Raw genomic sequence first — 25,066 nt, forward strand, 5'->3', positions numbered from 1 at the left:
GTTGACAGGAGCACAGAAAGAGTCCAGGCTTAGAGTAGAAAGGAGCAAGGCTGTAGAGCACAAAAGTGCCAAGTGAATGATCTTACCTGGCCTCCCCTGAGGTCTCCACTATTACAGATTCCAATGTCCAGCCAATTGCACTGGATACAGCAATGGATCCTGACAACATCCCAGCCGTAATGCTGAAGGCCTGCACATGAGAACTAGCTGCACCCCCAGCCAAGCTGTTCCAGTGCAGCTATAATGCTGGTTTCTACCTGGCAATGAGAATAATTATACAGGTATGTCATTTCCACAAAAAGAACGATACATATGAACCACCAAATTACCACCCTATCAGACTCCCACCAATCATCAGTGAAGTGATGGAAGGAGTCACCAATGGGCACCTAATCACCAATATATGTTTCTACAGATTTTAAAAAGAGTTGCATTTAATATTGGTTTTCATAAAGCAGACAGGTTTATAAAAAAACACTGTCGTGAAAGGTGGTTGAAATGCTAATGAGCGGTCAGGGCAGGAAAGTAGATAGAAGGTACTTTGTTCAAGTCAAAGAAGTAACAGGTAATGACCGTCTCCAACAAGAGAAAGCCTAACCCCCTCCTGAGACCTTCAACTGCACCACCACTGCCGAGTCGCCCACCATCCATGCCTTGGGCGTCACTATTGACCAGAAGTTAAACTAGACCAGCCACATCAACACCTTGGCTACAATGGCATGGTAGAGGCTGCGTACTGTGTGATGAGTGGCTCACCTCCTAACCCCTCAAGGTCTCTCCACCATCTTCAAGACTCAAATCAGAAGTGTGATAGAATATTCACCATTGACCTGGATGGGTGTAACGGTAACAATACGAAGAAGCTCTTATGAATAACAACCCTGCCATTGAACTCAACCGCCTCCACCAGCAGTGCACTATGGCTGCAGTACAGATTATCTATCGGATGTACTGCAGCAACTCAGCATTCTTGCTTTGACAGCACTACTCAGCCCTGTGACCTCTACCTCCAAGTGTAAGAACAGGCTGTGGACACAAGAGCAGCGGTGAAACAAATAGCAGGAGTGACAGCAGGAAAGTGGAAGTGGGAGGCTGGGAGAAACTTGAAAAAATGCAAGCTCAATACATTTCCGTGGTTACTGCCCAATTCTGACCAAGTTTCAACCTGCTGTTCAGCTGGAGGGTTAAACAATCAGGTGGCATCATCATCAAAGTAGCAACGTATAGCGTAAGACCATTCTTATTAATTGCCATACAGCCAAACCTTGCACTTGTGATTCCTTTCATGATATCCAGGGAAAGAGCAAGCATAAATATTAAAAAAGGCAACAAAAAGAAAAAGTAAACGAGAGCATGCGAAAGTCATAAAGGTAATCCAATCGAACAGTCTCTCCTATTTTTAAAACAAGTCCTGATGACGACATATTTTTCTGAACAACACTTTCCAAGTCCTCCTGGTGTTTGTTCCATTTTACTTTTAACTGATGAATCATTTGTATGTTTCCCCTGTGCCTTGCACCTCCATGGCATGTAGCTTTTAAAGACAAATTCATTAAGGCAGGCCCCTTAATCACTTTTTAATTAGAAGCTGGGTTGTTCTGTCAGAAGCTGTAATTTGTACTCTCTGCATGCAGGCTCCGGTTTCTTAAACCCCACTCCCTCCCTTAAATGCACCATGAAATTCATGGCGACAGGCTTCTAGAGGACTTAAAGATTTAGGCACATAACAAGAACACATGTTGCTGCTCAAAATTGGTTTTTAAAGATTTAGGGAGGTTTAAAGAGAACAAGGATTTAATTTATATTTGTATGGAAATTATCCGTATCTCCCACGCTGTGCCATTTAAATAAATACAGGCTATTCCTCCCGAATAATTAATATCATTTGCAAGATGGGTAGGCTTACATGATTAGAACTGAGGCACTTAGCAAACATAAAATCAAATAACTACGACTTCAAGAAAAATTAAGTGACATTCTAAACAAAACTGTCTCTTTAAAAGTAATTAGGGAGCCTGATGATTATTTGAATTGCAAATTCCCCCGGATTTTCTGTCAGCATGTGTTTACTTTGACCATAATTTTGACTCTCCTACTCAAATGAAGGATATCTATTGATCTTCTACATTGGAGCATGCTCCAATTAATTGACATGACAGCCTATACATCATGTTATAGAATCGTAAGCTGCATAATTGCTTTGCATGGAGAAACACTTTCCTGTTCTTTTGACTTACCTTTATTCTTAACTGTTATCCCACATCATCAGAAACATGGGGGGTGGGGGGGGGGGGGGGTGTGGAAGCGGTAAGGGTGCAGGGGAGCCTGGTAACAGGCAGTGGACCCGGCCAGGTTGGGGGTGTGTAGGCCCTGCCAATCTTAATGGCAGGGCCTCATTTAAATAAAACTTCTTGGACTCCCACCTGACACCTGGGCAGATTCTCTATCTGACTGGTGGGCGGGAGTGGGAATTTCTTCACAGGAGGCTGCAGCCGGGAATCCGTGGGAATCGGGAGTGCTGAGGATTCCCTTAACATCAACATGGCTGGGGTACTAAATGAGTACTTTGCATCTGTTTTTACCAAGGAAGAAGATGCTGCCAACGTCATAGTGAAAGAGGAGGTAGTTGAGATACTGGATGGGGTAAAAATTGATAAAGAGGAGGTACTAGAGAGGCTGGCTGAACTTAAAGTAGATAAGTCACCAGGACCGGATAGGATGCATCCTAGGGTGCTGAGGGAGGTAAAGGTGGAAATTGCGGAGGTACTTGCCATGATCTTCCAATCCCCCTTAGATACGAGGGTGGTACCAGAGGACTGGAGAATTTCAAATGTTATACCCTTGTTCAAAAAAGGATGTAAGGATAAATCCAGCAACTATAGGCGAGTCCGTTTAACCTCAGTACTGGGGAAGCTTTTAGAAATAATAATCCAGGACAAAATTAACAGTCACTTGGACAAGTGTGGATTAATTAAGGAAAGCCAACACAGATTTGTCAAAGACAAATCGTGTTTAACTAACTTGATTCAGTTTTTTGATGAGGTAACAGAGAGGGTTGATGAGGGCCATGTGGTTGATGTGGTGTAAATGGACTTCCAAAAGGCATTTGATAAAGTACCATATAATATGCTTGCCTGCAAGGTTGAAGCCCATGGAATAAAAGGGACAGTGGCAGCATGGTTACGAAATTGGTTAAATGACAGGAAACAGGGAGTAGTGGTGAACGGTTGTTTTTCAGACTAGAGGAAGGTACACAGTGGTGTTCCCCAGGGGTCGGTACTAGGACCATTGCTTTACTTGATATATATTAATGACTTGGACTTGGGTGTACAGGGCACAATTTCAAAATTTGCAGATGACAGAAAACTAGCAGTATACTGAACAGTGAGAAGGATAGTGATAGACTTCAAGAGGACATAGGCAGGCTGGTGGAATGGCAGACACGAGGCAGATGAAATTTAACACAAAAAAGTGTGAAGTGATACATTTGCACGGTGGCATAGTGGTTAGCACTGTTGCCTCACAGCGCCAGGGACCCGGGTTCGAATCCTGCCTCGGGCGACTGTCTGTGTGGAGTTTGCACATTCTCCCCGTGTTTGCGTGGGTTTCCTCCGGGTGCTCCGGTTTCCTCCCACAGTCCAAAGATGTGCGAGTTAGGTTGATTGACTATGATAAATTGACCCTTAGTGTTAGGGGGATTAAATACGTGGGGTTACGGGGATAGGGTGGGATATGTGTTGGTGTAGGGGTTACGGGGATTGGGTGGGATATGTGTCGGTGCAAGCTCGATGGGCCGAAATGGCCTCTATCTGCACTGTGGGGTTTCTGTGATTCTGTGATTTTGGTAGGAAGAACAAGGAGAGGCAATATAAAGGGTAGAATCCTAAAGTGGGTGCATGAACAGAGACCTGGGGGTCTATGTGCACAAATCATTGAAGGTTGCAGGGCAGGTTGAGAAAGCGGTTAAAAAAGCATACGGGATCCTGGGCTTCATAAATAGAGGCATAGGGCAGGATTTTAACTCAGATGCGGGATGGTGTCGTGTTATCCGCATTTCGTGTTATCCACCCGAATCTAAATGGATGTGGGAGATTGATGCAATTTTAACTTAATTGTTCAATTCATTTCCAACGTGTGGGAACCCTTGGCAAATGGGTTTTTCCTGACTGAAAGTCGCCTCCGATGACGTCATCATTGCTGCTGCATTTAAGGTCTACAGCAAGCTTTGCTTCATCTGCAGGCTGCCAAGCTTTCTCCGTTTGGTGTGAGAGACCTGCAGGAAAGATGACAAGCGGGAGGCCCAGATCAGCTCCTCGCTTCGACGAGGTGGCCCTGCAGGCATTGGTGGATGGGGGCTAGGGCCAACAGGGAGGTGCTCTTCCCTTCCTCAGGGAGGAAGAGGCCTCCCAAGCAGACTAAGGCAGTGTGGTTGCAGGTGGCTGATGAGGTCAACTCCTTGGGAGTCACACGAAGAACCTGAATTCAGTGCCGGAAAAGATTCCATGACCTTCAGCGCACTGAAAAAGTGAGTATGAATTTCCCATCACCCTCAATCTGATCCCCATTGCCTTTCCTCACCAGCACTCAGCTTCAGCAATCTCTTCCTCCACATCCCACTTGACACTGACATCCATGCACCCTTACCCATTCCCTCTCTCTCTATGCTCACATTCACATAACTATTCGACCATGCAGCCCTCACACTCCCTATCACTCTGATGTTTTGAACACAACTGACAACACACAGGGAGGGCCCTTGGTCTTGCAACCTCACTCCATCTTTGTCTCCTTCTAAGTATCTATGCTATGCAATCTCTACACTCACTCCTTCATTCTCACTCAACCTCCACTTGTCTCCCTTATTGCAGGGAAAGAGAGCTCACAACAAAAGAGAACAAGAGGGGACAGGAGGAGGGACAGCCTCAATAGCCCACCTGATCCCCTGGGAGGAGGCGGTACTGGAAATAGTGGGAATGAAGGATGATGCGCATGTGGGGGACGGACAGACGGGCGCAACACAGCAAGCTGGTGACAGGAAAGTTTCCCATCTCTCTCTTTGACATTGCATGAGTCGCTGATAATGATTGTGAAGCTCTAACAGATGGACTTATGAGCATCTGCAAAAAGCAATGTGCATGTAGCCTTTACTCCCCCACAGGACCATCACAAGCATCCGTCCCCCCTAGCCAGGAAGAAGAGGCTGAGCAGCCAGACTCCTCAGAGGAAGCTGCAACCTCTGAGGGCGCAGTGTCACCAGAAATCTGTGCACCCAGCACCAGCGCAGACACTCACACCTCGGTGATACCTTTGGGACATAGAGTAGTGTTGTCACCTGGTGTATCACAGCTCACAAGTTAGCATCAGCAGATTGTGGAGACAGGGACAGCAGTGGAGAGTTCTAGTCAGAGGGCGCAGGACTCTACCAGCTCGGCTCAGCAGCATGTCAACCCTCTGCCTTTGGGTGCATCCATAAGATCAGCGGTGATGGAGCTCCAGGCACAGATGCAAGAGTCTCTGGCAGGTTTTGTCTCTAGGGTCGCTGCGAGTGTGGAGCGAATGGAGGAGTCCATAGCGAACATGAGCAGAGCCTTTGTGGAGTCATTGGTGCATGAACGCATCAACACGGAAAGGATGGCTACCTCCGTGGAAAGGATGGCTACCGTAGAGGAGAGGATGGCTACGGTAGAGAAGAGGATGGCTACGGCCATGGAGGAGTATAGTCGCCAGGGTATGGAAAATATGGTCATTGTTCAGAATAGAATGACATCTCTTGAGGAGTGATGGGCATCTATTGAACAGAGAAACCAGACCTTCGTGGAAGTCCTTCTAAGTAGGACTGCCATTGCAGATACGGGTCCCCATGACCACCCTGATGTGCAGCAAGGTGCTCTCCAGCCACTTGCAGGCGCTGAGGGGGACCTGACCCATGAGAGGGAGGTTGGTGGCAGACGTCAAGGAAGTGGGGGCTCCTCTCCAAGCGCTCACACTTCCATGCCACTGCAGAGCCCACGGTCAGAGCCCCACCGGAGTCCACACCCAAGTGAGATAGGCGTCTCAACCCCTGCACAGCCGCAGGAGCAGCAGACTGTTGTCGAGCCCTCACAGGCTCGCAACCCCAGAGGAAGCCCGCCAAAGGTGTCGAGACAGGAGCAGCAGCAAAGTGAGCAAGGGGCCTCCACATCTGCTGAAGCCACAGGGGAGGCACCATGTAGGAGCACGCATAAGAGGAAAATTCTGCAAAAATAGTCACAAGGGTAGTCACTTGGGTGCAATTTTGTGTTTACTGTAAAAATGCCATCACTTCGTTATTGTCCATAAAAATTCTGATGACAAATGTTGCAGTTGTGGCGTCTGTCATTTCACTATTGGGACTTCCACATTGAGGCCTCAGGAATACTTGCAACTGTCAGTATGGTGGTCGGAATGCTAGGAATCCTCTGGTTCTTAGCCATTGTCGATGCTCAGGTAAGAAGCTGTGAGGCAAAAGTGTTTGATTGACTAGGCTAAGCAAATCTGGCCAGGATGAGTGCGTTCCTTGCAACCCGGGCAGCAATGTTCTCGTGTAATGCTGCCGCTGGTTGATGGGCCTCTGCAGGATGTTCATTTTCATACTCCTCCTCCTCCTCCTCCTCCTCATCTGAGGAGGATATGTGAGGAGCCACTTGGTCCTCAGGAATCTGCAAGCCACGACGCTGTGCCATGTTGTGAAGTGTACAGCAAACCATGACGATTCTGGAGACCCTGGCTGCTGAGTACTGTAGAGCTCCACCTGATCTATCCAGGCATCTGAAGCGCATCTTCAGCAAACTGATGGCTCTGGTGGACGTGTGGCTGGAGTTGTAGCTCTCCTCAGCTTCGTTGGATGATTTCCTCAATGGCGTCATTAGCCACGTCCTCAGGGGATAGCCCTTGTCTCCAAGTAGCCATCCGTTAAGTTGGTCTGGCGGACTGAATAGTGGAGGCACACTAGACTGGCGCAGTATGAAGGAGTCATGGCAACTGCCAGGGTACTTGGCACAAACATGCAAAATTTCCTTCTTGTGGTCACACACCAGCTGAACGTTAAGGGAGTGGAAGCCCTTGCGGTTGACAAAAATATCTGGATTGCGATGGGGTGCCTTAAGAGCCACATGTGTGCAGTCAACGACACCCGGCACCCTTGGAAAGTCTGCCAGATGAGCTAATCCAACCGCTCGCGCCGTGACACTTGCTCGATCCTTGGTGAAATGGACCGTGATTGTGCGCGAGGGCAAAGAGGGCATCAGTTACCTGCGTGATGCAAGTGTGTGTGGCCGCCTGGGAGATGCCGCTGATGTCTGTTGCTGATCCCTGGAATGAGCCTCAGGCAAAAAAGTTGAGTGCGATGGTGACTTTGACGGCCACTGGTAATGCTTGTCCACCTGGTCCTCTGGGCAGCAGGTCTTGCTGTAGCATTGCGCAGATGTCAGTCACTACCTCTCACGAAAGTCGGAGCTGCCTTTGGCACTGCTGCTCAGACATGTTGAGGTAGCTGACCCTGTGTCTGTAGACCCTGTTTGGGGGATATCCCCTGCACCGACGGGCTTCCAGGCGCTGGCCCCTTCTGGCCTGTGCAGCTTCAGGTGGGTGAGCAGCAGCCTGGCGCTCCTGCTGCTGCTGTTGTTGTTCCTGGTTCTGCTGGTGCCGCGGCTGGTGCTCGAGCTCCTCTAATGCCCAGATGGGAAGGAAATAAATGGCTCCCATGCTTCTGGTATATGCCTCAGTTGAGGAAGCGCTGAGTGAAGGTGGTGAGAGGGGTTTCCCAGGAGGTCACACTGGAGATGGGTGTCAGGCTCCAACCTTCCACAGGTGTGGTTAAGCCTTCTAAAAGTTGCCCCAGACCTGAGACCACTAAGTCCTGCCACCTGCAAATCATGGCTGATCAAATCTCCTCTTTAATAGTTGTCCTGCAGCTGATAGTCAGCAATCCAATAGTGCTCCTGCCAGGTTTGACCATCGTGTTTCCCACCAGGCGTGTTTCACGTGGGAAAAGGGTTAAAATCGCAAGGGCCTTTTAAAAATTATAGAGGCCACTTAGTGCTTGTTAAGGGCTTTCACGACCAGTCCCGCCTGTTGGATGCGGGACGGAGTCGGGACCATCAGACATGACTGAGTTAAAATTGCTCGGAGTCGGGAACCAGGCGGGGGGAGTCGGGGGGGGCGGCCTGCACGCCAGTTTTTTGCGATTTTAACCCCCCACACGCCTCCAATCCTGCCTCCATGGCTCAATGAAAATCCTGTCCAAAGAGTACAAAAGCAAGGATGTTATGATGAGCCTTTATAAAACACTGGTTCGGCCTCAACCGGAGTATTGTTTTCAATTCTGGGCACTGCACTTTAGGAAGGATGTGAAGGCCTTAGAGAGGGTGCAGAAAAGATTTACAAGAATGGTTCCAGGGATGAGGAACTTCAGTTACGTGGATAGACTGGAGAAGCTGGGGTTTTTCCCCTTAGAGCAGAGAAAGTTATGAGGAGATCTGATAGAGAGGTGTTCAAAATCATGAGGGGTCTAGACAGAGTAGATAGAAAGAAACTGTTCTTATTGGCAGAAGGGTCGAGAACCAGAGGACACAGATTTAAGGTGATTGGCAGAAGAACCAAAGGCGACATGAGGAAAAACTTTTTTACGCAGCGAGTGGTTATGACCTGGAATGCACTGCCTGAAAGGGAGGTGGAGGTCGATTCAATCATGGCTTTCAAAAGGGAATTGGATAAGTACCTGAAGGAAAAAATTTGCAGGGCTACGGGGAAAGGGCGGAGGAGTGGGACTAGCTGAAGTGCTCTTGCAGAGAGCCGGCACGGGCTCGACAGGCCAAATGGCCTCCTTCTGTGCTGTAACCATTCTATGATTCTATGATTCTATTGGCATAAGAACTGGGAGGGCTGGGTATTCCTTCTTCAAATCCGATCAGAGGGATGATGGGGCTGGAGAGGCCCAAGGACTCCTTAAGAACATAAGAAATAGGAGCAGGAGTAGGACATACGGCCCCTCGATCCTGCTCCATCATTCAATAAGATCATGGCTGATCTTCTACCTTGTAGGAGTCTACGTACTCCTAGCAAAAAATACTGAACTCGGAGAGGTTCAACAGAAAATGTTTACTTGTTGAGACTGCATGTTGAACACAAAATGGCGTCAGAGCCTACACCAAGTCCGACTGCCTTTCATCAGTCCACAGCTTCGACTGCTCCTCCCCCGCTCTGGGCTTAACTATGTTGCAGATCGAGTTTCTTAAAGGTGTGATCCTTCTTAACGGCATGACGCCTGATTTATAGTCTACGGACCGAAAAGCGGATTGTGTCCTTTCTGTGATCGGTACGCCACACAGCTCCCCCCAGAATCCGCTAGTAGGGAGTGTACGAACCGGCGTGGCGGCTTGATGGCATGGCCGGAACGGCTCTTGGCGGTTGGTGTCGGGAGCGGGGCGGTCGGACGCGCCGGGCTCTTAGGCGGTCTGCCCCGCGGTGGGGGTTGACCCACTTGAACGGGTTCGTCGGGCTCTAGGTGCGCCAGCTTGAGCCGGTCGACCGACACCTTGTCAGTTCTGCCGCCCACTTCGAGGAGGAAGAACTTGTTCCCCGTCTGGAGTACCTTGTAGGGTCCGTCGTATGGGGGCCGTAGAGGTCCTCAGTGGGCTTCATGGCGCACGAAAACAAATTTGGCCATGTGCAGGCTAGGTGGTACACGGGTTGCTGGTTCGCCGTGCCGGCCGGTGGGTACCGGAGCGAACTGTTGTGCTCGGTTGGCGAAAGCGCGGCGTTGCTGGTCAGCCGACCAGGGGGTCGTGGCAGTGGGCAGGAACTCTCCGGGTACGCGCAGCGGCTGGCCGTACATGAGTTCCGCCGCTGAGGCTTGCAGGTCTTCCTTGACCGCGGAGCGTAGGCCAAGTAGCACCCACGTCCTCGAGGCTGGCGCGGAGGGACGCCTTCATGGACCTGTGGAATCGCTCACACAGTCCGTTGGCTTGGGGGTGGTAAGCCGTGGTGCGGTGAACGGCCACCCCGAGGTTTCGGTCGATGGCGACCCACAGATCAGAGGTGAACTGCGGGCATCTATCTGACGTCATGTCGGAGGGGACGCCGAACCGAGCGACCCAGGTACTGATGAACGCCCTCGCGATGTCGGCGGTGGTGGTGGACGTCAGTGGAATGGCCTCGGGCCAGCGGGTGGTACGGTCCACAATTGTCAGCAGGTGCGTGTGACCTTGTGATGGCGGCAGGGGGCCGACGAGGTCGATGTGGACGTGGTCAAACCTTCTTTCTGGCACGGTGAATTCCTCGAGTGGGGCTTTGACGTGCTGGTGGATTTTGGCACGCTGGCAAGCTATGTAGGATCTGGACCAGACGCGCACATCTTTGCGCAGGCCACGCCAGACAAATCGGTTGGCCACCAGTCTAATGGACGCGCGGGTGCCGGGGTGTGAGAGGCCGTGGACGATGTCGAACACCCGTTTTTGCCAGGACGCCGAGACTACGGGGCGGGGTTGCGCCAAGGAGGTGTCGCATTTGACTGTGATGGCAGATGGGCCGCAGGCGACGTCGGTCAGTCGCAGCCCTGGGAGGGTTGTGGGCGCGGAGAGCAGATCAGGGTCGGTGCGTTGCTCCGCTGCCAGTTGAGCATAGTCCACTGCCAGGTGGGCGCCGTGAACGACGGGGCGGGATAGGCAGTCGGCCACCACGTTGTCTCGACCGGAGACGTGCCGGATGTCCGTGGTGAATTCGGACACCGCGGCGAGCTGGCGTTGTTGCCTGGCTGACCACGGGTCCGCAGATTTCGCCATCGCGAATGTCAAGGGTTTGTGGTCGACAAACGCGGTGAAGGGGCGGCCCTCCAGAAGAAATCTAAAATGGCGGACTGCCAGGTACAGTGCGAGGAGCTCGCGGTCAAAGGCGCTGTATTTGGCCACCGGGGGGGCGCAGTTGGCAGCTGAAAAAGGCCAGCGGTTGCCAGGCCCCGTCGACCCACTGTTCGTACACGGCGCCGACCGCGTGGTCGGAGGCGTCCGTGGTGAGGGCCACCCTGGCGTTGGGCTGTGGGTGAGCGAGCATGGTGGCGTCGGCGAGCACCTTTTTGGTCGAGTCGAAAGCGGTCAACATGTCCGCCGACCACTCGATCGCCATTCTGTCTTTCTTACCCCGGAGGGCTTCGTATAGGGGCCGCATGAGGGAGGCCGCTCCGGGAATGAAGCGGTTGTAAAAGTTGATCATCCCCAAGAACTCCTGAAGGCCTTTGATGGTGGTAGGCCGGGGGAACTGCTGGACGGCTTGCACCTTGGCGGGCAGGGGAATGGCTCCGTCCTGCGTGATGTGGTGGCCGAGGAATTCGATCCTGCTGAGGCCAAATTGGCACTTGGCTGGGCTGATGATGAGCCCGTGCTCACTGAGCCGCTGGAACAGGGTGCGGAGGTGCTCGATGTGTTCCTGCTTGGAGGAACTAGCTACCAGGATGTCATCCAGGTAGACAAAGAGGAACTTCAGGTCCCGGAGGACCGAGTCCATGAGCCGCTGGAAGGCCTGGGCCGCATTTTTGAGGCCGAAGGGCATTCGGAGGATCTCGAATAGCCCAAAAGGGGTGATTATGGCCGTCTTGGGAACGTCCGTGGGGTGGACTGGCACCTGATGGTAACCGCACACCAGGTCAACTTTGGAGAAGACGGAGCGGCCGGCCAGTCTAGTCGAGAAGTCTTGAATGTGCGGTATGGGGTACCGATCCGGCGTGGTGGCGTCGTTTAGGCGCCGGTAGTCTCCGCAGGGGCGCCATCCCCCGTCGGGTTTGGTGACGATGTGGATTGGGGAGGCCCAGGGGCTGTTGGAGTGGCGGATGATGCCGAGCTGTTCCATTGTGGCGAACTCGGCCCGTGCGATCTCCAGCTTGGCCGGGTCCAGCCTGCGGGCGTGGGCATACACCGGTGGGCCTGTGGTGGGGATGAAGTGTTCTACCCCGTGCTTAGCAACTTTCGCGGAGAAGGTCGGGTTAGTGAGGGCTGGGAACTCAGCCAGGAGTGCTGAGTAGTCGTCCGTTGAGCGGGCGCGGCACTGCCACGCCATTTTGGCGGGTTGGGGGGGGGCCATGGCGCCCGGGATAGGTGACATGGTGTTCATGTCCACGAGGCGGCGCTGAGGCATGTCGACCAACAGGCTGTGGGCGCACAGGAAATCTGCACCGAGGAGCGGGGAGAGCACCTTGGCGGTGATAAACTCCCAGTGGTAGCGGCGGCCTGCGAGGTCGATGGTGACGGTGCGGGTGCCGTACATCCGGATGTCGGTGCCGTTGGCGGCAGCCAGCACAGGGCCACGGCCGCCTCGCTGGATCTCGAGGGCGGACACGGGGATGATGCTGCGCCGCGCGCCCGTGTCGCATAGGAAACGGCGTCCGGAGGCGCTGTCCGTAACGTACAGCAGCGCGCCTGCTTGCCCCACGGCCATTGTGTAGGCCGGTGTGGGGGCAGTTGGAAACGTGCAGGGACGGCTGCAGCGGCGTGCCCGTGCGCCGAACCGGGTATGGAAGTAGCAGTAGCCCTGGGTCGGAGGGCTTGGGGGACGTGGGGGCCTGGGGGGCCTCGTGGCCGAGCTGTGTGGCCGCGCGATAGAGGGTGGAGCGCGCGCTGACGCTGCGGAGGCCAGGTTGGGGGTGACGGCGTGGTTGGAGCCGGCAGACAAGAGCTTATCGGCTTCGTCGGCCAGGGCCTCGAGGTCCGTGAGGCTGGACGCCACGATCGCCGGGTGGATGCTGGGAGGTAGTTGGCGGATAAAGAGAGTGCGGAAGAGGGAGCCGGGCGGTTTCTCGTCGGTCAGAGCAAGCATGTGTGAGAGCAAGTCTGACGGCGTGGAGTCACCGAGGCCCGGGAGGTCGAGGAGGTGGCAGTTGCGCAAAAATTGGGAGGCTGTGAATTTTTTAAGGAGCGTGGCCTTGAGATGTGTGTACTTGCCTTCCTCCGAAGGGTTTTGTAGTGTTGTCCAGACTTTCGTGATTGGGGAGCTGCTCAGGGAGGCGAGGAGGTAGTCGTACATCGTTGCGTCGGCGGTGATGCCGCGGAGTCGGAATTGCGATTCGGCTTGAAGGAACCAGGCGGTGGCTAGGTTCTCCCAGAACTCCGGCAGCTTCACAGAAACTGCGTTTGTGTCAGCCATGGTTACACTTAGGAGTCGTCCTGAGCGTCGGGGTCACCAATGTAGGAGGCTACGTACTCCTAGCAAAAAATACTGAACTCGGAGAGGTTCAACAGAAAAGGTTTAATTGTTGAGACTGCATGTTGAACACAAAATGGCGTCAGAGCCTACACCAAGTCTGACTGCCTTTCATCAGTCCACAGCTTCGACTGCTCCTCCCCCGCTCTGGGCTTAACTATGTTGCAGATTGAGTTTCTTAAAGGCATGATGCCTGATTTATAGTCTACGGACCGAAAAGCGGATTGTGTCCTTTCTGTGATCGGTACGCCACAACCTCAACTCCACTTTCCCGCCCTATCCCCATATCCCTTGTTTCCCTTAGTGCCCAAAAATCTATCGATCTCAGTCTTGAATTATACTCAACGACTGTGCATCCATGCCCTCTGGAGTAGAGAATGCCAAAGATTCACCAACCTCCGAGTGAAGAAATTTCTCCTCATCTCAGTCCTAAATGACTGACCCCTTATCCTGAGACTATGATCCCTAGTTCTAGACTCTCCAGCCAGCGGAAACAGCCTTTCCGCATCTACCCTGTCAAGCCCTCTAAGAATTTTATATGTTTCAATGAAATCACCTCTTATTCTTCTAAACTCCAGAGAATATAGGCCCATTCTACTCAATCTCTCCTCATAGGACAACCCCCTCATCCCAGGAGCACTGATGCTCCTTCTGGCTCGCAAGGAGTTCAAAGAGTAGTAAAGTTTTAAAACTTACCTGGGCCTCTTCTGGCCAGTCGGCTTCTCCCGCCATGTTTCTGCTGCTGGGCAACAGACAGTGTGGGACTCCCTCGTGTGAAAGTTAAAATTACATTCGGGTGCTGATTACATCATCGGGCCATGACTTTTCAATGCTAAGTTCAGGGCCTGAATCGCTGGCGTAAATACTATAGTGGCCGGGAGCACGGCGGGTTGGAGGTGGCTCAAATTGAGGCCATGGAGGGAGGGTTCAATCACAGTCATCAAGGAGTGTGCTAGATTTTGGTTTAAAAGCACCAGTTTTGAAATTACAACATGGTATCAGCTGAGAAATAACCAAATTCACATAGCGCGCTGGTAGACCATGGCTAGAATCTCCTGTGCTTTTCCTGTAATTCCTTGACTGTGGCAGTTTGCAAACACAAAATCAAATAACTGCAACCTCAATAAAATTAAGTGACATTGTAGACAAAAATGTCTTTTTAAAAGTCATTAGGGAGCCGGATGATTATTTAAATTGCAAATCCCCCTGATTTTCTATCAGCATGTGTTTACAAAGACCATATTTTGACTCCTCTACTTCAATCAAGGCTATCTCAGTAATTGAAACTGCTCCAAGAAAATTATGATATCAAAAAATTATTGCAAAGATTATATTTTGCTGAATTGCAATCTATTAAATGTATAGCCAACATGTAATCAGCCTGTGACATAATTTGTGTAACCAAAGCAATACGTGGCACCAGTTTAAATAATGGAAACGGAGGGGAGGCTTGTTAGGAATAAGCAGAAATTGGCTGAAAATAACAGGAGGCTCAAACTTGAAGTCCAATGCAGACACAATGGCGTAGATATTAATAGGAGTGGGATATGTAGGCTATGTGGTGTATGTAACCTGTTCCACCTTAAGAGAACTACCTTAAGAGATGTACTACTTTCTCTTGGCTGCTGTATACTGTAATACCGGTGGTGACCACACCGGTATATAAACGTTGTGTAGGGATTTGCTGGGCAGTTCAGCCCTGACCTCCGAATAGTAAAGACCTGTTAAAGTTATTCTTGTGGTCTGTGTCCAGTGATTTATAATAAGCATAACTGGGACACACAGACTTAACAGTGGCGATGAGTCCGATCTTACCCTGCGGCAGTTTTACATCCAAGGCAGCTTCGTCCTCAGAATGGGCGTCGAGAAGAGGCATCCGCCCTCATCATCCTGCTGAGCACCATCGCACGGGAGGCATCGAGAACCCGGGTTAAAAAGAAAAATTCTGACCATGAAGCCCTCCATCAGCGACAGGCAGTGATCATCCCTTCTACCACGGTGGTGGGTAAGCCGATCAGCGACACGAGCAGAAAGTCAGCCGCGTTGACTGTGGAGTGGGGGAGGGAAAACGGAGGAAAAAGGGCGGAGAACTCGACCACGGCCGGTGAAAAGGACCGGGCTGCAATCGAGGCCGAGAGGCGCAGCGACTGGGGCAGCTTAAGGCACGAGAGCTGCGGAGAACTCAAACGCAGCCGGTGTAAAGGACCGGGCTGCATGCGGGGCTGAGAGGCACAACAGCAGGGGAAGCGTGAATGCCCACGGGAACCGCGGGGGAGTAAAAGCAGCGTCGGGGAATTGAGAACCGCTGGGGAGGCGAGAACGGCAGCAGCACGGCAATCGCCATTGCAGCCAGCGGGGGAAGAAGGCAAACGCGGGAATCCGCCATTGTAGTCGGTGGGGGAAGAAGACGAGCGCGGGAAAGACCGCCAAGCGCGGGAAGCCGCCATTTAATAGGCGAGGGAAGAAGACAAGCGCAGGAAGCCGCCATTTTGAGAAAAAGAAAAATTTAAAAACTTGCAAGGATGCCTAAACATGGGAACATTAATACCTTTGATAGCAATATCGAAGATTGGACCACGTATGTAGAACGCATGGAAGTTTATTGTAAAGCAAATAAGGTACCAGATGATGAGAAAGCACTAACCTTATTAAGCTCAATGGGTGCGAAGACATACGGGCTATTGAAGCACCTTCTATCACCAGATAAACCGGCAGATCAGACTTTCGCGAATATTGTTACTGTCCTGAAAAATCATTTAAACCCCACGCCGCTGATGATAGCGGAACGATTTAAATTTTACAGAAGAACGCAGCTGAAAGACGAAAGCAACGCTGAATTTTTAATTGAACTGCATAAGCTATCAAAGTACTGTCAGTTTGGAACAGGACTAGCAGATGCGCTGAGAGATAAATTTGTGTGTGGATTGTTAAAAGAAGGAACACAAAAGTGACTGCTTGAGGAGAATGATCTTACGCTTGATAAAGCTATCACTATTGCAGCATCGCACGAAGCTGCAGCGAGAGGCACTGCGGAAATGCAGCTACGGTCACCGGAATTCAGCACCAATCAAATGGTCTTGGGTACAGTAAAATGTTATCGTTGTGGAAAGACAACGCACGATCAGAACCAGTGCTGGTTCAAAAATCAGGAATGCAGAAAATGTGGCAGGCTTGGTCACATAGCTAAAGTATGCCGGTCAGGAAAGAAGACCAGCAACAAAAAGTCACCGCAGGAAAAGTACAGAAAGGTACACAAGGTGACAGAGAACAGTTCGAACGAACAGAAGTCAAATTCAGACTCCAGCAGTAATGAACTGGGTAGTCTAAGAGTACACAATGTTGGTAATGAAGCAGACCTCCAAACAATCTGGGTCACACTTCAGATAGCAGGAGTCCAAGTGAAGATGGAATTGGACACTGGATCGGCATTGACGGTCATGAATAAGCAACATTACAAAAGGTTATTCCCACATATTCCCCTACGGGATACGGAGATTGTTTTGAAAACATACACGGGGCAAAGAGTATACCCCATCGGGAAGATAGAGGTAAAGGTGGTCCACAAGGGCAAAAGCAAGGCATTGATCACCTCAGAGGAAGTGTTGGCTCACTTCAACCCAACGCTGCCTATTCGTTTGGCTTGTGATGCTTCTCCATATGGTATTGGGGCAGTACTCTCACACAAGTTGCCAAATGGCCTGGAGAGGCCAGTTGCGTTCGCATCCAGATCATTGACCTCCGCTGAGCGCAACTATGCTCAGATAGATAGGGAGGCTCTCAGCCTTGTGTGGGGAGTAAAGAAGTTTAATCATTACCTGCAGGGCCAAAAGTTTACGCTTCTGACAGACCACCAACCGTTGGTATCCATTTTTAACCCTAAGAAGGGTGTTTCGGTGATGACAGCACAGAGACTCCAGAGATGGTCCCTTTTCCTAGGGGCACATCAATATCAGATCGAATTCAAAGGTACAAAGCAGCATGGTAATGCTGATGGGCTGTCGCGCCTGCCACTACCTACAGAGGAGGAGGCACCGACGGTTGACCCTGTTGAGTTATTTCACTCGACCATCATCGAATGTTTACCAGTCACCAATGCAAGTATTGAAAGAGAAACCAGGAACGACCCGACACTGTCCCGGGTCTACGAAGTGACAGTGAAGGGATGGCCAGCACATGGCGATCCACTGTTACCGGCATTCTCGGCAAGACGAGAACAGCTGTCCGTCTGTCAAGGAACATTGATGTATGGAACAAGGGTGATTATTCCTCCTAAGTTAAGAGAGAGAGTTCTAAAGGAACTGCATGAAGGTCACCTGGGGGGAGTCAAGATGAAAAGCCTTGCTAGGGCTTATGTGTGGTGGCCGGGTATCGACCAACAGATAGAGGATCTGACGAAAAGCTGCTCAGGGTGCCAAAAAGTGCAAAATGCACCTCCGATTGCACCGCTGCATCCATGGGAATGGCCTTCAACCCCATGGCAACGTGTACATATTGACTTTGCTGGTCCATTCATGGACTCCATGTTTTTAATTGCGGTGGACGCACATTCTAAATGGCCAGAAGTGATTAAGATGACTACCACTACCTCGGAAAAGACGATCGCGGTGCTAAGAACGATATTTGCAAGAAATGGATTGCCAGAACAAATATGTTCAGACAACGGACCGCAGTTCGTGTCAGAAGAATTCCAGAAATTCATGAAGAAGAATGGGGTGAAACATTATACCTCTGCCCCATATCATCCGGCTACAAACGGGTTGGCCGAGAGATTTGTACAAACGTTCAAAAAAGCAATAAAGGCCATGAGCGAAGATCAGATTCCACTACAACACAAGGTGGACAAATTCCTACTGGCATATCGAAACGCCACTCATGCAGTGACAAACCAAAGTCCTGCCATGATGTTCCATAACAGGAGGTTGCGGTCCAGGTTGGACTTGTTAAAACCAAATGTACGGAGGGAAGTTGAAAACAAACAGTTCCAGCATATAAATAACAAGACCACTCAGAGTTTCGAAATAGGACAACCAGTGTTAGCCCGGGACTATAAAAACGAGAAATGGCAATCTGGAACAATTCGGGCCAGACAAGGACCCCTGATGTACACGGTAGATATTGGTGAAAATGTAACACGGCGTCATGCTGACCAACTGGTAGAATCGAGAACAAGGGTCGAACCCAGGGTTACGGCAGAGACAACCGTGGAAGAAGTTAGTGAACCTGAAGCATCTACCTCAGAAGTGAATGTACCTGAGGATGATGTCCAATCCATAAGAGATCAACTAGATGAGTCACCCCAGCAACGAGAATCAGAGACCCCTGAAAGGCGTTATCCAACTCGAATCAGGAGGCCTCCTCAGAGACTGAATCTTTGAACTGTTTTGCATGAAGTTGTATATATATATATCTATATGTTATTGTTATGTTAAATGGGGATATAACTGTTAAGCTAAAAAGGGAGGATTGTGGTGTATGTAACCTGTTCCACCTTAAGAGAACTACCTTAAGAGATGTACTACTTTCTCTTGGCTGCTGTATACTGTAATACTGGTGGTGACCACACCGGTATATAAACGTTGTGTAGGGATTTGCTGGGCAGTTCAGCCCTGACCTCCGAATAGTAAAGACCTGTTAAAGTTATTCTTGTGGTCTGTGTCCAGTGATTTATAATAAGCATAACTGGGACACACAGACTTAACAGGCTGGGGGCGGAGTTTCAGACAGGAAATGCAGAAGTCTGGGTTTACCAGCATGCTGTGTAGTTTTAACTCCACAGCGTGCATCTTCTGGCCCTGACAGGTTCCCCACCCAGAAGTCAGCCTCATTGACAGGCTTAGCTTCCAGTCGGGCGGGGAGCACTCTGGAGCAGGTCACAGGACCAGGTAGGTCCGATCCACGACCCCGGGGGTAACGATCCCAGGGTTGGGGTCCAATCCCTGACCCCGTTGGGGGGGTATCGTGTCCGATCTCAGGGGGCGAGTCCAATCCCTGACCCTGGGGGCTTTTATAAGGGGGGTGGTCAGATGTGGGGTTGTCTGATGGTGGGAGTTTGGGGAGGGTGCCGGGTGGAAGTACTACTGCTCCTCTTGGCCCACAAGCAGTGCTGTAATGGGACTTACCTTCTCCCTGTCCGCACCTCGCTTTAGCTGCCACGTTTCCGGAGGCCTGGGAAACCCGGCCACCCACAGTAAAACAGAGGCTGCCAGCCTCATTAACATATTTAAATTGTCAACCTGGGAGCGGGTTGGCTGCCTGCCCCTTGTTCAGCTTCAATTAAACCCGGGAGTGGGCGGGTTGGAGGCGGGTTGAGGTTGAGGTTCAGAATTTTAAAATATTCACCTCCAATCCTCTCCCAACCCACCTGATTTTGTGTGCTAAAATTCCCTCCATTCTTCTTGTTAAGTATAGCAATCTGTTTAGATGCATTAGGGGGGATTTGCAGATTTGATTTTATCTCAATTTCCCTACTAGATTTCAGTTGAAGCAGGGTATAGAATCATAGAATAGTACAGCACAGAAGGAGGCCATTTGGCCCATCAAGTCTGCACCGGCTCTTTCGAAGAGCAATCCAGTTAGTCCCTCCCCACCACTCTTACCCCATATCCCTGCAATTTTTTCTCCTTCCAAGTATTTAACTAATTCCTTTTGAAGGCTACTAATGAATCTGTATCCACCATCCAGCACGGTGGCATAGTGGTTAGCACTGTTGCCTCACAGCGCCAGGGACCCGGGTTCGAATCTGGCCTCGGGTGACTGTCTGTGTGGAGTTTGCACATTCTCCCCGTGTTTGCGTGGGTTTCCTTCGGGTGCTCCGGTTTCCTCCCACAGTCCAAAGATGTGCGGGTTAGGTTGATTGGCTATGATAAATTGACCCTTAGTGTTAGGGGGATTAAATACGTGGGGTTACGGGGATAGAGTGGGATATGTGTTGGTGTAGGGGTTACGGGGATCGGGTGGGATATGTGTCGGTGCAGGCTCGATGGGCCGAAATGGCCTCTATCTGCACTGTGGGGTTTCTGTGATTCTGTGATCCTATCAGGTGGTGCATTCCAAATCCTAACTACTTGTTGCGTAAAATAGTTTTCCCTCCTGTCGCCTCTGGTTCTTTTGCCAATCTCCTTAAATCTGTGTTCTCTTTTTATCGACCCTTCAGCCATCAGAAAGCATTTCTCTTTATTTACTCTACTCTATCTAAATCCTAAATGATTTTAAATATCTCTAACAAATCTCCTCTTAGCCTTCTCTGCTCCAAGGAGAACAACCCCAGCTATTCTATCCACGTAACTGTATTCCCTCATCCCTGGAACCATTCTCGTAAATCTCTTCTGTACCCTCTCCAAAGCCTTCATGTCTTTCCTTAAGTGTGATGCCCAGAATTGGACACAATACTCCAGCTGGGGCCGAACTAATGTTTTATATAGGTTTAGCATAACTTCCTGGCTTTTGTACTCTATGGGCTCGATTTTGTCAATGGGGAGCTTTTGGAGGCGAGACTCCCACTTTTTGGGTTGTAGTCCCGCCTCCATCGACTTGTGGCCAACCCACGCTATTTTCCCTTGATTGACCTTGTTAAGCCCACCCAGCAGGCTCAGCAGGCCAATTAAGGGACACCTAGTTACTGGTGACGTCAACGATTGACATTTCATCTGTCAAGAGCTTTTGACAGATGAAAAATCAGCGTTTGACAGCTCAGTGAAGCTGTCAAACGCTGACAATCTGTCTTCTAACTTGAGTCCTTCTACTCAGACTCAGTTAGAGAGCTCTCCAGACCAGAAAGCAGAGGCTGCAGCTTTTGACAGTTCAGCAGCCATTCTGCTTTCTGTGCTGGTGAGCTGAGGGACTCCCGAGAACTGAAGGAAGGAAGCCTGCAGGAGAAAGTAAAGGTAAGTAAAACTGATTAAAACACTTTACACTTACCTCACACACTTACCTCTGCACACATGCACCCATCACTCACCTGCAGAACGGACATCACGACCCCTCCAACCCCTGCAGACCAACGGTCCGCCTCACTAACTTGGCGTGATTCGGACAGCCCACACCTCAGGGCTAAAAATAGGGATTAGGCAAAAAACAGACTGTTAACTACCTGATAACAGGCAGTTATTTGGCACTAATCCCCTTCCCGCCTCGGGGAGGCGGCTCCCAGCACAGGTCAGGTACCCGCCTCCTGGGACATTGGCACGGAGGCAGGTTGGGGGCAGGATGGGTTCCTGCCCCCGATTCTGCAATTTTCCCACCACTCCCGCCTCCAAACCCGACTCCTCAGGGCTTGGAAAATCGAGCCCTATGCCTCTATTTATAAAGTCCAGTATCCTATATGCTTTATTAACTGCTTTGTTAACCTGTTCTTCAAAGATTTGTGCACAAGCACCCCAGGTCTCTCTGTTCTTGCAACCCCTTAAAAATTGTACCATTTATCTTCTTCTCTTAGGCAGTCCCTTGGAACCGAGGATGACTTGCTTCCACATTAAAATGAGTTCTCAGGTGACTGATGAGTCCAATGCGAGACCTAGAGTCTCTCTCACAGGTGGGGCAGACGGTGGTTGAAGGGACGGGTGGGTGGGGTGCTTGGGTTGACGTGCGCTCCTTGCGCTTGGCTTCCGCTTGCTCCCGACGAAGAGTCTCAAGGTATTCGGCGCCTTCCCGAATGCTTCTCCTCCACTTTGTGCGGTCTTGGGCCAGGGATTCCCAGGTGTCGGTGGGGATGTTGCACTTTTTCAAGGAGGCTTTGAAGGTGTCCTAGAAGCGTTTCCTCTGCCCACCTGGGGCTCTCTTGCCGTGTCGGAGCTCCGAGTAGAGCACTTGTTTTGGGAGTCTCGTATCAGGCATGCAGATGATGTGACCCATCCATCAGAGCTGATCGAGCGTGGTCAAAGCTTCGATGCTGGGGATGTTGGCCTGAGCGAGAACACTGACGTTGGTGCGCCTATCCTGCCAATGGATTTGCAGTATCTTGCGGAGGCAGCATTGGTGGTACCTCTCCAGTGCTTTGAGGTGCCTGCTGTACATGGTCCATGTCTCTGAAGCATACAGGAGGGCAGGTATTACTACTGCTCTGTAGACCATGAGCTTGCTGCTGGGTTTGAGATCCTGGTCTTCAAAGACTCTCATCCTCAGGCGACCGAAGGCTGCACTAGCACTCTGAAGGCAGTGTTGAACTTCGTCATCGACGTCTGCCCTTGTTGACAGTAGGCTCCCGAGGTATGGAAAGTGGTCCACGTTGTCCAATGCCTTGTCATGGATTTTGATAATCAGGGGGCAGCACTGTGTGGTGGGGGTAGGTTGGTAGAGGACCTTTGTCTTACGGATGTTTAATGTAAGGCCCATGTTCTCGTACACTTCAGTGAAGGTGTTAATGATGGTTTGGAGTTCGACCTCTGAGTGTGCGCAGACGCAAGCGTCGTCTACATACTGTAATTCAACGACAGAGGATGGATGAGCTTGGATCTGGATTGGAGGCGCCGGAGGTTGAACAGTTTCCCATTTGTTCTGCAAAAATTAGCTCCAATCCAGCGGGAGCTTACTGAGGGTGAGATGGAGCATTGCAGCAAGGAAGATCGAGAAGAGCGTTGGTGCGATGACACAGCCTTGCTTGACCCTGGTCCGTATGTGAATTGGGTCTGTGGTGGAATTGTTGGTCAGGATCATGGCTTGCATGTCATTGTGAAGCAGGCGGAGGATGGTGACAAATTTTGAGGGCAGCTGAATTTGAGGAGGACACTCCATAATCCCTCACGGTTGACAGTGTCGAAGGCCTTTGTGAGGTCAAAGAAGGCCATGTACAGCGGTTGGTGCTGTTTCCTGCATTTCCCTTGTAATTGGCTCGCAGTGAAGATCATGTCCATTGTGCGCCTTAGTGGGTGGAATCTGCATTGCGACACTGGGAGGAGCTCTTCAGCCACTGGGAGAAGGTGATTGAGGAGGATTCTTGCGATGACTTTCCCTGTGGCAGACAGCAGGGAAACTCCTCTGTAATTACCGCAATAGAACTTGTCATATTTCTTGAAAATGGTCACAATTACAGCGTCTCTGAGATCCCCTGGCATGCTCTCCTCCTTCCAGATAAGAGAAATGAGTTCATGAATTTGCGCCAGTAGTGCTTCTCCGCCATGCTTTAGTGCCTCGAAAAGGATTCCATCTGCTCCTGAGGCCTTGTTGTTCTTCAGTTGTTGGATGGCCTTTTCAACCACATGCCTGGCTGGGGTTGTGCTGAGATGATGGCAGGTAGCATGCTGTGGGATGGAGTTGAGGACACTCGCGTCGAAGACAGAGTCTCAGTTAAGGATACCTTCGAAGTGCTCCTTCCAGCGGGCACTGACTGCCTCCCTGTCCTTGATGAGTACCTCTTCGTTCTTGGCCTGCAGTGGGGTAGGATCTTGGGTGCTTGGGCCGTAGGTGGTCTTGGTTGTGCTAAAGAATCCACGCATGTCGAGGTTGTCGGCTAGCTGCTGATTCTCCTGCTCTTTCTCCACCCACTATCTGTTCCTTAGGTCATGAGTTTTTTGTTGGACCTCGGCCTTCAGGCATCTGTAGAGCTGCTTTCTTGCTCTCGAGTTCTGTTGCTGTTTCCAGATCAGGAGTGCCTTACACTTGCGGCTTATTAGCTCCTGGATCTCCTGGTCATTCTTGTCGAACCAGTCTTGGTGTTTGCTGGTTGAGTAACCGAGCGTCTCTTCGCAGGTGCTGATTATGGAGGCCTTGAGTGCAGACCAGGCGCTGTGGATACTCTGTGTCTCTGATTGTATTGTAAGGGGAATAGATAGGCGTTTCTGTGGCCGCAAACGAGACTACAGGATGGTATGTTGCCTCCTTGGTGCAAGGGTCAAGGATGTCTCGGAGCGGCTGCAGGGCATTCTGGAGGGGGAGGGTGAACAGCCAGTTGTCGTGGTGCATATAGGTACCAACGATATAGGTAAAAAATGGGATGAGGTCCGAAAAGCTGAATATAGGGAGTTAGGAGGTAAATTAAAAAATAAGACCTCAAAGGTAGTAATCTCAGGGTTGCTACCAGTGCCACGTGCTAGTCAGAGTAGAAATAGAATGATATTTCAGATGAATACGTGGCTAGAAGAATGGTGCAAGGGAGAAGGATTCAAATTCCTGGGACATTGGAACCAGCTCTGGGGGAGATGGGACCAGTACAAAGGACTAAGGCCAAGAAATTCAGTATAGCCACTTTTGGGGCGGTAAAGTCGGGCGGCCGCTAAAGTTTGCGCCCAGCGCAAAGTCGTGCCCCCTTCGCCGATATTCAGTCGCATCGCCCCAAGAGGTTGCTGCTGCACTAAAACAGGCGATGCACAACTATCTTTAGGCGCTAAGCCGGCGGTGCTGAGCGATACCCCCGAGGCCGGGCGCAGCGCCGGTGCGGCGAGTTGTTGATTGACGGCAGACACTCTGGCGCCGGTCAGCTCTTAAAGGGGGAGGGTGGATTTGTTTGCCTGCCACGCCCTGCACACTGCAGCCCTCAACCTAGGCCTGACCACTTCAGCTTCACCTGCACAACGCCCAGGGCTATGGAGAAGGCCAGGGAGAGAGCGCAGCGCTTCAGCGACGGTGACCTGAGGCTGCTGGTTGGCGGAGTGGAGCGCAGGCGCCATGTTCTGTTCCCAGAAGGTGGCAAGAGGCCGCTGCCCAGCTGTGGTAAACCACTGTTATTGTATCCTACTGTTATTGTTATTGCATATTGTTACCTCTGGTTGGCGCTGTGTACCAATGCATGCCTCAGCTGGCTCCGCCCACATGACCAGGTATAAAGGTGGGTGTTTCGGCAACCCACTTCCTTCTTGGAACCAGTTGGCCACGAGAGGCATGCTCTGTTCTTTAGTTAATAAAAACCTCTTCATTACTTTCCTAATTC

Source organism: Somniosus microcephalus, chromosome 8, assembly GCF_052327205.1.
Source record: "Somniosus microcephalus isolate GS21.2 chromosome 8, FLI_Smic_1.0, whole genome shotgun sequence".
Classification (NCBI taxonomy): Eukaryota; Metazoa; Chordata; class Chondrichthyes; order Squaliformes; family Somniosidae; genus Somniosus; species Somniosus microcephalus.